The sequence below is a fragment of the Gallinula chloropus genome (genome assembly GCF_964237585.1).
Source record: "Gallinula chloropus genome assembly, chromosome: 3".
In the NCBI taxonomy this organism is placed as follows: Eukaryota; Metazoa; Chordata; class Aves; order Gruiformes; family Rallidae; genus Gallinula; species Gallinula chloropus.
In genome coordinates, this window is record NC_140087.1 from 40,952,334 (window position 1) to 40,965,193 (window position 12,860).

The following is a 12,860-nucleotide window of genomic DNA, read 5'->3' on the forward strand; positions in this document are numbered from 1 at the left end:
TTGGGTTTCTTTAATCACATCTACAGGTTTTTTTGCTTTCAGATCTTTTCAGTAAGTACATTCTGACATTGATACAATGCAATCTGATATTAAAAACATTAAGATGGTGCTGAAACATTAACCAACTTACAAACTATGATAAGTTTTGCTTTTATACAAAAAAAGAGAAGACCTATGAATACCTAAGAGGTAGGAAAAGATGGTTGTTACAACCTTAGAAAAACCATGTACAACCTTTAGTTCTTCTGGAGGGTTGTTTGTGTCTGGAAGGGAGATGGTTGTTTCTGAAGGAACTTTACTTCTGAAGGGTGATGGAGAATCATAACTGAACAGGCTTGGCTGCTTGTGGGATCTCCAATCTCCTAGCGGAGTAGGAGGCAGCTCCTAAAGGCTGTAACTTTGACCCTTGTAAAAGGATTGGATTTGAGAAGAACCAGAAAAAGTCAATGAGCCACCTGCCTGTGCCATCTCATTTCTGCACTTCCCACCTGCTTTCTTCCCTTTTATTGAATGTTCCTGAAAAATCCAGGGCAAGATAGCCTCCTGAAAAGCCTGCATTGTAATAAAATGTAGCTTTTGCCCGTCCTAGCACTTGGAAATTGTGTTTTGATTTATTATGTGTGGTTTGGCAAATCTGTTTTTGCAAGCTGCAGGCAATTGTCTGTAGAAACCACACATGCTCTGAGTGCAATGAGCACAGAGGCCTCCGATGGGCTCCTTAGAGACCACCGTGAATGGAGCCAATAAAACTGAAAGCCAAAGGAAACATTTGTGTTACAGTCCAGGAGGAACCAGACCTTGGTTTTATCAGTCTCCTCAGTCTTCCGTGATGGAAACCTTCTCTAACTGTGCACGTCATTAAATCAAGGTAAACACCCTCCGCAACCCCAGTCCAGAAAACACACTGGCACACCCACAGCCCTGTCTGTCGGCATCCCTGATACGAGGTTCAGCCTCTTCTCCAGGGCAGAGGAAGGCTGATGTCGGGTGTGCAGTGGTTGGTGTCAGCTGCATGTGCCAGAGCGGTGCCCCCAGAGGGCATTGACTTGGTGCCCCTCATGGTAACATGGTGGGGCTTAGTACAGCCACGGTCCCTGGCCTGAAAACCCTTACACAGTCAACTCAGTAAAATCAGTCTGGGGTCTCAACCTGGTCACATGCAGGAGGCGTCCACAGGCCCTACGACCAGCCTCACCCTGGCAGCATTCCCATCTGCTGCTTCAGAAAGACACTGGCCGGTTGAGGCCGGGCTGGTGGAGGCAGCAGCCCTGGATGAGAGCTCAGGAAACACACGCCATGCTTTCTGACCTGCTGCCTCTCTGGAGATCATTGAAGAGCTCACACGCAGGGTTGTCTCAAGTGTACCGGCAAGCCAGGCGCGAGCACGCCCCACGCACCCACTTCAGAAATGCTGTGGGTGGATAGTTTTTCCCAAGCTCCAGCCAGCCCTAGAAAGCAGGACCTGCCAGGGCGCGACATATTTACGGAAGGGTAAAATTCCTCTCTCTGCAGGTCAAGGCCCATACAACGTTCAAATCCCACCAAAGAGCATCCTCATCAAAGAACCTGGGGCAGCATTTCAGGTCTCTGTGGGTAGATAACTAAGAGCCATACAGCAAGTCTCACGCTGAGGTGCCCGTTTCTGCTGATCCTGCCGCAGGAATCTGTCCTTGATCTTGTGGGGCTCCAGGGCAATTTTTCCTCTGGGTGCAGTTGCTCACGTGCATAAGTAAGTGTGGGAATTGGGGTCTTTGACTGGTGCCACTTAGCAGAGTTTTTCTCACAGCCTCGACTAGGGTTTTACTCCTAAATCTCCTTAATGATCCCAAGACACTCCCACATTCATTCCCTGTTTAACAGGGCTAAGCAGAGCAATGAAGAAGGGGGGTGAGGAAGCCACAAATGCAGGAATGCTCAGCAAGGCGCTCCAAGCACTGGACTGCAGTCCTCAAGTAGCAGCAGCTACTTTTTCTGCTGGTGTATTTGCTGTCCTCACAGCTAATGGCTTTGGTTTTACTTTTTGGTTAAGAAATGGCCTGGATTTTCTTTCTGACTCTGCACTGTTAGGTATTGTGTGTTTCCAGCACCATGTTGAGCTGTTGGTCACCAACCCCTACACAGTGTGGCCAGAGGGAAGGCGATTTATTTTTTTTTTCCCCTTGTCAGTACAAAAATGGGGTTCCTTGTTTGAGGCGTCTTGATTTTTGAGGAAAGCAAACAATCACTGTGAAGTCCTTCCAGAAGAGCCACTTCCCTGTACACTTCAAGGGAAGGACTCTGCCTCCACATGCTTTGCTAGTGTTGGTGCTCTTGTTTTGTGCCTGGATGCAAAATTCAGCAAGGGTCCTCAACCAGCCTGAGAACTCCTGGATCCTGTATGGGGTTTGCTGCTGGAAACCCTAATGCCTCTGCTCTGCTCTGGCCAACAGCTCTTCCAGAGCAGCCAGCATCACCCTGCCTAAAATGCATGGAAATCCCACACAGACAGCAACCCTCTGTGAAGTACTTGAGCAGAAAAAGCTGACCTTTCCTACACAGCACTGCAGTGTTTACTCCCAGCATAAGGATCGTTCCAAAAACCCAGTCACCCCTGTACCAAAGCACCTCACCACCTTTCCTCTGCCACATCCAAATGGCCCTGGGAGGTAAGGAAGCACCATAAACGTTTCACAAACTCCATGGTTCCCATCGATCACTGATGTCAGCCTCTCAGCAGGACCTGCACTTCAGCAACTTGCACAACAAGGTCTGTGCACCAAATGACATGTGTGCGCTCTCTGGAGCAGAGCTGGCTGCTGAATTTGAGTCTCAGCAGTGGCACTCAACAGGGAGCTGTGCCTTGCTACATGGGCAAAATCAAGAGGAGAAGTTGCTCTAAAAGGGTGCAGCAGTCTCCACTTGCGTGCCCATCCACATCACTACTACAGCAGACCACCGGGACCACCACAAACAAAGGTCCTCACTACAAATCCAAAAAAAGGTCACTCATTAGCAGGCCAAAGATGCTCCTGAAGTCAGAAAAAGATCCCTAAAATATTATCTGAAACCCACAGGCACATCTGAACTCTCTTTTCCAGAAAGTCCATGTGCATGTGAGTAAGTTTACCTGTAGAAGGGGAGTTGCAGCGTGGCAGGCATATGCTCAGGCTGTGGTCCCTGTCGCAGCTACCTGACAGGTGGGCTGTGCGAGGGTGAAGAAGGAAGCTGCTCGCACACCCCTGGCATTCTGCCATCCCTGGGTTCAAGCTGCAGTGAGCGAGTGCCGGCACCACGCACCGTGTCATTCACCTTTCTACAAGAGGTAAGATGAGTCGTCTCCGCTTGCAGCAAGATTTATTTTCGGCTCTACACGGCGGCAACAGAGAAAAGACACTGCAGTTTGATGGGAAAGGGAGCAGAATAGAGACAACACACTTCTGTTGGGGAAACTGGTTTAGCACAATGTAGTCCTCTGATTTTTTTCCACAGTCTCCTCTAGAGCAAAGTCATTCTGTTCATTATACGTCAGTTCCTGAGAAATACTCGTGTTGTGTTCGCTTCTCTTCAGCATCTGTGCGAAATGCACCCTGGGCCCAGGGAGCAGATCTGCAGAGTCAGAGATTCACAGATGTTTTGCCCACACCATATGGTGCGTTTAGGCACCGTTCCCCACAGAGCGGCTTCTCGAGCCGAAATTCAGTGTCTTTTCCCACACATGGGAAAACCCAACAGAGTGGCTATAAAAGGGGAGTAAGGGAGAACAAAGCAACAATCAAAGAAAAGTGGTCTGAAAAGGCAGCACAGAAAGGTAGTGAGTAGGCTTGGCTAACGTTGTACACACCGGTGTAAAAAGCTAGCTGCACGCTCCTCAGTGTCTATTGTGAATTTAAAGCACGAATGAAGAGCACATTAGACAATTTGCTAAGTTGTATCCCAGCTTTATACATATATATGCATATATATATATACACACACACATATATATTTACATTTGTCATCTTGTACTCCAGCATTCAGGCACTTAAGTACAGAGGGCTCTGGAGAAACGACGACTTGTCTGTGTTTTGTCAGAAGGATGAAATATTGTCAGTGCAGCTTGCAAATATCATTCCTGGAAAATGTAGAGAATTTCTACGGCATCTTTCAGTTAAATCCTCCCAGTGCAGTAAGGATTAATTAATTTTAATTTGAAAAAAAAAAAAAACAACCCAAAAACCCAAACCAGAAAAGAACTGCATGAAAGTAATACATGACTTCCCAAATCCTCAGCCTATGTGACCTAACTCTGTCAGTCATATTGACGTGTTCAGAAAGATTTTCTGATGCCCAAATGTTAATAAGACACCTACAGTAAATCCTGTTTGACCTTTCTGGGGGCAATGTACCTAGCTGCCTGCTGCCTGCCCATGGCAGGGGGGTTGGAACTAGATGATCTTTGAGGTCACTTCCAACCCAAAGCATTCTGTGATTCCAGATCTGTGCCAGCCTTCCCCAGGAGGCACTACCCAGCCTTGCTCTGCCCATCGCTTTGGGCCACATGGTAACAGCTTTTCATAAATGTATTCCTGCTGTAGAAATAATCCCTTTAGGGCAGAATGCAAAAAGCATCAGTTCCAGACAGAGCTACAAGCTGAGCATAGAAAGCAGCCCACACCATTTCCTCCAGCCCCTCCATTTTCTTTTGAAAACCTGACATCCAAAACCTGACCCAATCATGGATTAGGTCAAAATAGCTCAAGTGGAGAACTCTGTCCAAGAGCAGGGGACAAAGCCCCATCCAACAGCCTGTGGAGCTGCAACTGTGCCAAATGGCATGGGATTGAGGTGGGATTATTTTTTTTTTTGGGGGGGGGGAGGGGATGGTGGTGGTGGGGTGGTGGTTGTAAAGCTCTTCAGACCCCAAGAAGCTTTGGACCTGGCAATATCGCAGGTGCTTCATGCATCCCCAGCAAACATGGCAAAAGATCCAGGATTCAGGAAAAGAGAACACTCCCAGTTGAAAGCTGTACCGGTGCACAGTAAAGGATACGTATGTATAGCTCTCTGGCCCATGCAAACAGGAAATGATGTTCACTACAGACTTTCATCACAAGATCCTTTTTCTGTGGGCAAATGTTTTTTTACACAGGACCCAAGAGAGCCAATGGGATCCTGGGGTGCATCAGGAGGAGTGTGGCCAGCAGGTCAAAGGAGGTGATCCTCCCCCTCTACTCTGCCCTGGTCAGGCCCCACCTGGAGTATTGTGTCCAGTTCTGGGCTCCCTGGTATAAAAAGGACAGGGATCTCCTGAAAAGAGTCCAGAGAAGGGCTATGAAGATGATTAAGGGCCTGGAGCATCTCCCCTATGAGGAAAGGCTGAGTAAGTTGGGACTGTCAGTCTTGAGAAGAGAAGACTAAGGGGGGACCTTATTAATGTCTATAAGTATCTTAAGCATGGAATGCAGAGGGAATTAGCCAGCCCCTTTTCAGTGGTCTGTGGAGACAGGACAAGGGGCAATGGCTGCAAGTTGGAGCACAGGAAGTTCCACACCAACATGCGGAAGAACTTTTTCACAGTGAGGGTGACAGAGCCCTGGGACAGGCTGCCCAGGGAGGTGGTGGAGTCTCCTTCTCTGGAGATATTCAAGACCTGTCTGGACACCTATCTGAGTGATATGTCCTAGGGAGCTGCTTTGGCAGGGGGGTTGGACCCGATGATCTCTCGAGGTCCCTTCCAATCCTTATGATTCTGTGATTCTGTGACCCCCGCAGACTTCGAGGGACAAGTCATTTGGGTTGGACCTTCTGAGGTGATGGCCAATGCTGCTGGTGTGAACAAGTCAAAGGTAGCAAATAACCATTTCAAGCCATCTTTGGGGCATCCCAGGCTGAAATGAACGCCTGAATCTTCTCTCTTTTTCACCAGTGCAGCCTCCAGCCCTCACAGCAGAGCCAACAGTGTGACTCTGGTGCAAAAGCGGAGCGATAGCTGAGCCCCCAGGCCCCCCACACACGCGCTATCGGAGGGAACTGGTACCAAGTTCCGCTGTGTAAACAACCAGGGCAAAGGAGAAAGAGGTGGTGGTGGGGTTAAATATCTGCTTTCTTTTACAAGACCACCTACAAAATGTTGCAAAGACCCCGCAACAAAAATAATCTGCCACAATTCCAGTGTTAGGCAAAATATAAACAAGTTAAGTGCTCTGTTAAAGAGAACATCTGGGAAGTTGTGGGCTGCGCAGATGTTTTCACAAGTTGTTTTTTACGGAAAAGTAACCCTGCTAAGCTTTCTGCCTCTTCCATCTTCTCTGTCTTGACTGTGTTTATCAAGTCGAGATATAAACACATTAAAAAACCTTTAGAGGCCCGTCTCATGTTCTATTATTAATTTGGGCTTGACTGAAGGTTGACAGCTGGTTTCGGTTTGACCCCTGGCTCTTTTAAAGTCACTCCACACGAATAATTAACCAGTGTTGTGTTGACTGGATCGTACATACACACATATATGTAGATACACATGTATGTGGTAGTTTGCCAGAAATGAGCATTAGATTCAGCGTGCAGGCTGTACAGGGTGCCTTGGGTGTCCTGAGCAGCAGGGAGAGGATGTCACAGATTGTTTCAGGAGTTGGGGGTGGGGGAGGGGAGGCAGGGGCTGGATGGGTTTGCTGAAGAGTTGCTAGGTGAGAAAGATGTATTTCCTGGAGAGGTACAAGGTGGTTAAGGGAGCTTTGATTTTAGCATCAGGCTCCCACAGCGTGGAAAGAATTTAGAAATTTTAGATTTTAAAAAAACCCAGATTTTTTAGAAAATAATTTATAACAGCATATCTTGTGCCATTAAAATATAAGAAGTAAATTACGAATGCTAATTGGAAGAGCAAATACTAAGATCATCATAAAATACTAACGTTACCTATTCCTTGAAATACATGGGAAAATAAATATGTCCACCGGGTCACTAGGAAGCAGAGCAATTAAACAAAGCAGTCATCTTATGCCAGAATAGGCATCTGATCCCTCTAAATGCAAGCCTTTTCCACAGAAGGGGCTGGAGAGGCTTACTGCACTCAGGTAATAAAAATAAGGCACCACAAGAACCTGAGGTGTTGAAAGAGGAGGTGATGAAACAAATTAATAAATTAAGCACTGTGAGTCACTGGACACAGATGGTAAACACTAACGAGACCTGAATGAAGTGTGGAGACCTCGGTGACCGAACTAACAGAAATGCACTGTCTCACCAAAACCAGTCCATGTCTCAGAGGACTGGCAAGCCACGGGGGCTGGGACCCTGGGGGGGTTGATGCTAACCTCTGTCTGCAATGGTTGAAGATCTGGATCAGGGGAATATACCCAGACCTAATAGGCTGGTTGAAATCCAAATGGAAGATAATAAGTTGAAGCGCATAAATGGTGATGATGGGCACAGTGACATGTAGTGGGGTTTGCTGCTCTGCTCAGCAAGCCAGCCAACAGCACCCAGGGATGGTGGAAAAGATGGTCACAGGCAGCATGGGGTCTCAGTGCGGTGGCCTTGCCAGACCCACCATGCCTGGCAGTAGCTTTAGGGAAACCAGTGAGTTCCTTTTGTCGAGCCAGGAGTGTAGCTGGGACCTCGGGGTCAGTGGCCACACTGGGTGTGGGTGTAATACCACTGGGAACATGATCACCTCCTTGAGGTGGTGGGACCACAAGCAAATGTGAAGTTGCCCAGCACTGGCTCTGGCAAGGCTGAGAGGTGGGAAAAACAAAGGAAGATTAAAAAAGCCAACGACTGTGAAAAACATTTGAGGTGCTTTATGGTAGTTCACTACTTGGTGATGTAAAAGTATTACTAGAAACACCATCAAGGGGTTCCTCTCTTTCATTTAGTGCTTGGGGCATTTATTTTTTCCTTTTTTTGCTCTTTGTCCTGTTCCTTCAAAAACCAAAATGTGACCAGAGCATTGCTGTTGTGACTGGCGGAACCTGGGAGATGGTGTGGAAGAGAGCAAAAGAGCTGCCTGGTGATGAGATGATTAATGAAACTTGGAAAAATGGAACAAATAAACTCGTAATAAGCAAGGCAGTGGCTAGCTCCACACTGCATTATTCGCTCTGCTCCTCCTTGGTTGAGAGCTTTCCAGGCTATCAGCTTGGTGGGGATTTTTGTCAGTCCCTGGGGACTGGGGAAGCCCCCGCTGCACAGCCAGTTGTACATGCCTTAAAATAAGCCTGATTTTTCTGCCTGTGCTAAACACTTCTTTTGGGTCGTAAGCTGGTTCCCCTGGAGAATGAAGGCATTAAAATAAGTGAATGACTAAACAAATATTCATTAAAGTTTATGTATTTAACGTTTCATTATATAAATTACAAATAGGTTTCATACACACTGTATAAACCCAATATTTTTATACAACCCCAGCCCGCCTGCCTCAGTGACTGGCTGGTACCCCCTGCAGCTCTGCTCCCTCACAGGCTAGAGGAGGTAGCAACAGCCATTCAGCCATTGACACTCTCCCTGTTACAAACAGGATTTTGAGGAATTCATGGCTTGTCCGGGTGGCTGGGGCCATGGGAAAGCAATCGCTGGAAAGCAGCACTGTGTCCTCAGCCAGCTCTTACATTTTGGTGAACAGCTCCTGGCACCGCAGGCTGCAGTGCTGGAAATTCAAGCTGTGGGGTCCCCCGTTTTACTGTGGCTGGCAAGGGACAAGATGCACATGGAGGTCTCCAAAGGCCACGTAGCTCATGCCTCTGGGCTGAGCGAAGCCCCAGCAGCCACTAATGAAGTGGCAGTGATTAGCCATAGGCTGGGAGGATGTAAAGAAGAGCGGGAACTCAGCTTGCCTGCTGCACGCGTGGGAGAGGACAATACCTGTGCCCAAGCCCCCAGCCACCACGGGGATGTGCCCCTCCACCCACCCAGAAGTGTTGCACAGCTGAGCTGCGCCTGTTGCCTGCTCACCATGGGCACCTGGAAGCAGAAGACGTGGTGGGACATGTAAGCAAAGCTCCTTGATGGCACCTTCCCGGTGTGAATTACGTTTAAACACAGCCCTCAGAAGAAATCCATGGCAGCTTCCCCTCTCAGAGAGCACAGAGCCTGAGGACTGCACTCTAGCTTGCCGGGGGGTGAAGTCAGTTAATAGGACATGGCAAAGGAAGCTCTCGAACTGCTTTGCTGCTGTTTAATGGACAACTTTTCAGAGCAGTGAGGAACCTCTAAAACCTGCATATTTTCCTCTTGATTTTCTCCCCCATCTCAAAATTCTGGAGCAGTCACAGCAAGCTGGACTTGGGGGACTGCTGGCCACTCATCAGCTCTGCATCAAGTGTTGGTGACAAAGGCATTTGCCCATCTGCACCTGTCTACTGACATTTTAAAAAGTCACTGCACTCCTCTCCCAAAGGCACAAGCAAGAATCAATTCAATTTGCAATCTGAAATGACAAATATCCCTTTCTCTTGAGACTAAGCTTAGGAAGAAAAGATTGACTTCTGCCTTGTTGACTGCATAAGGAAAACAAAGATGTGCCCCTTTCTTTTGTATTTTATTCTGAGGGGGTTAGGCAGTTTCAGATTTATCCTGGTGCAAAGCAAAGCATGATCAGAGGCTAAAGCAGATTTATGTATGGTTGTGAACACCATCTATCCCCTGAGATACTGAGCAGCAGGACCTATACAGAGACACATTGCATTCCTGGCTCCGTTTCAGACAACATGCCCCACTGTCTTCTGAGCCCCATGTTTGAAGAAATCCCCCAAAATCCAAGGCAAACTCAAATCCACACAGTTTGATCAGGTTTCATCATGCATCTCGGAGTTGTGCTGTGGATGTTCAAGGAAATCATCGCATGACATGGATCGCTTTGTTACGGGGTTTCATCACACATTTTGTATAGCTGGTTTTGTTTGGTTTTGTTTTTTTTCACCTTTCCTGTCAGCCTTGTGCCCCGAGCTCAGGCCTCGGCCCCGCTGGCTGTGGACAGCTGCATTCCTTTTGCAAAATCTGGACGAGTTCGTGTTGGTTTAGTTTTGCACAAGGGACAGAGGCAGTGACTTTGTTGTAAACCCCACTCAACTGTGTTATGAACTCAAGAGATTTTGGTCTGGAGATCGAGGCAGAGATCTTCAAAACTGCAGCCAAAGGAGCCATTTCACCCGAGGGATTGCAGTGTGCTTCGTCTGGGCCATGTGCTGTAGCAACGGGTGATGACTTCTCCCCATCTGACTTCCCCATCTCCAGGGTGGCTGCAGCCAGCCTGCAAATTTCTGTGTCCTGTGGGAAAACGCAGGGAAAAGGTATTTATTTCTTTAAATTGACATCATCTACAGAAAGGGAGTGTGCAATTGTTTGTGCTGTGCTGAGTACGAAAAGGGTCCTGAGCTGAGGGGCTGATGCTGCTCTGGAACAGTAACCCGGGGTAACAAACAGTAGTTTTTGTCTGCCAGCGACAGTCAGTGACTGGGATGGGGGCAAGGAGCTCACACTGCTTGTCTCACCCTTGGTCTAGGGACAGGGACCAAAAGGGATCCTTTTGAGGAAAGCAGGCAGGACAAAATAGTTTAGGAAATAAAGCATTTCAAATTTCTCAGTGTCAGTCCTTACACTTTTTTAATGGGATAAGTAAACTGATGGTAAAGCCCCAAATTTCCACTGAAGTCTTCATTTCCTTGAATCAGTTCATAGCTTGGCTCCACAAAGATTTCTTGGTGAAGAAGTCACACTTGCTTCTGCAGTTGGCTTTGCCAGTGCACCAGGCTCCCCAGCCACTGGCACTGGAGGTGCTAGCATGTGTTGTAGAAGGTGACTGGAGCTTTCTTAAAAGCCCTCTTTAAAATCCATTTGTGCTCACGAGTCCATGAGAAATCACAACTCTGACCCCAGGGAAGCTGCATGATGAGTGAGATAGGAGGCAATAACTAACGAAGGAGAAAGGTGACATTTACACTAATATCCTACTGGTGCTATTTTGGGCAATGTGGGAGCCCACTGGTAGCAAAGCAACCTGATTTGCATAATAACCTGTGTGCCTCCACACTTATACCAAAACCATTTATTGCTTAATTAGATGTAGTAAAAATGGAGATATCAGCAGGTCGCATTGTTACCCTTCCAGCCACTTACTCTCCATGGTGCCAGTCACAGCCCTTGCCAATGTAAAAAGGTTGCATGCAAGGGACAGCCCCAGAATGGCTCCATCAGAACTCACTTTCTTTCCCATTTGGAGCTGAACACCAGAGCCAAACATGAAACACCGTGCTGCTGTTTCTCCCCCCTTTGAGAGGCTGCTGAAAGGGGCAAATGTGCCTGGTGATCCCAAGGTCTCAGTGAAACTACTCCTCTCCCCACAAAGCACAATCCAGACAGCAGCTTATTCTACCTGGGTTTGGCTTAAAATGTCACGGTCCTGATACTGGATCATTCAGAGCAACTGGGATGCACTGGGAAAGGAGATTAACAAAAGACACCCGGGACTTCTGCTCAAAACTTGCCCCTGGTATCAGGTTTGATTCCTCCTCTCCTCTTCACGTAGCTGGTGTGTGCGCTTCGCCTGTCTCGCGGGGCTGAGTAGATGGACAGATGCCAGGAAATATAAAACAGCTTCTGACAACTCCTTCCCACTCTGTTTTCATGAGTACTGGGAGAGGGACGGTTTTGCTCCTAACCAGACCTGCTAAAGCTGGGAGTCAGTTCACATCCTGGCTGTGCACAGTGTTTTCTTCATGACCTTAGGACATCCTTTAAGCCAGCTGGGCCTGCTCCTCCCCTCTCTAACCCATGGAAACTGCAATATTTTACCACGTTCCATCTAACAAAGTGCTATGAAATCAGCAAATTGAACCTGTTAGGGATGTATTATTTTGAGGCAGCTCTCTCCCTAGATTGTGGGAAGGCTTGCAATCTGTTTCTCCAGACGGAAAGCAACCCATGCTATTGTTTTTTACGGATTCATCTTCCTTTTTAAAACGCAGCCGCAGAACTCCGTGTGAGTTTGGGCCTAATCCTCATAAAGGAAGCGTGTTTGCACAGCTGAGCAGAGACCCCAGCGAAGCTTAGCGCCCGGTTTCAAGCAGGCTACAAGCACTGACTAGGGACATGTCTCATCCACGAAAAACACCTGCTGCTTTGAGGTTCCTCTGCCTGCTGCGAGAAGAGGGGCCGGCAGCATCTCTGCCTAGAAAAGCACGACACGGGGAAGTTTGTTCTGCTCCCGTAGCTGATTTCCACATGTGTTGTGTATTAAAAAGGATATGAGTTCAATGCTTTCTCCTTCCTGATGTAAAATGAAAATTTTATGTATTATTTTTATTGGACTTGGCAGATACCAGGTTTTCGGCCAGGGTCCTGTTGCATTAGGCACAGTACAAGCACAGGGCTCAAGAGCTTATTGGGACCATAAGAGGAACAAATAAAGGATGCTGCTTTGATTTCAGCGTGGGTTTTAATGCCCTGCTAAGGAGCACAGTTAAGATTTGTAGCTGGGAAAACTATTCTTGTGAGGCTTAACCCCCAAAAAAGAAGAGGCAGTCTGATGTAATCCAGGAATTGTTTTCCACAATGTTTTCAGAAGGTGGCATGTCAAAGAAAAGAAGCAATTTCAGGCAGTGTCTGGCAAGCAGTTCTGGGGTGAAGACGTTAAACTCCTGAGGCACAGGCTTTTTTAGCTCCCATAAACCATGCTATTCCTGCTCTAAGTGCAGAGACCACTCACCAGCTCTCATGCAGGTGGGGGCCTTGGAGTGTGCTGCACTGCAGATTCATCCCCTGCAGACACCAGCAAGCTCCCAGCAAGGAAATTATGTGCATAAAGGAATTAATTTATCCCCTTCCTTGGGTAAAGGAAAGGTTCCCCTTGGGTTAGGGGACCTTTCTACACCATCACACCCCCAATCCCTATATTCTCCCCTGAGTGT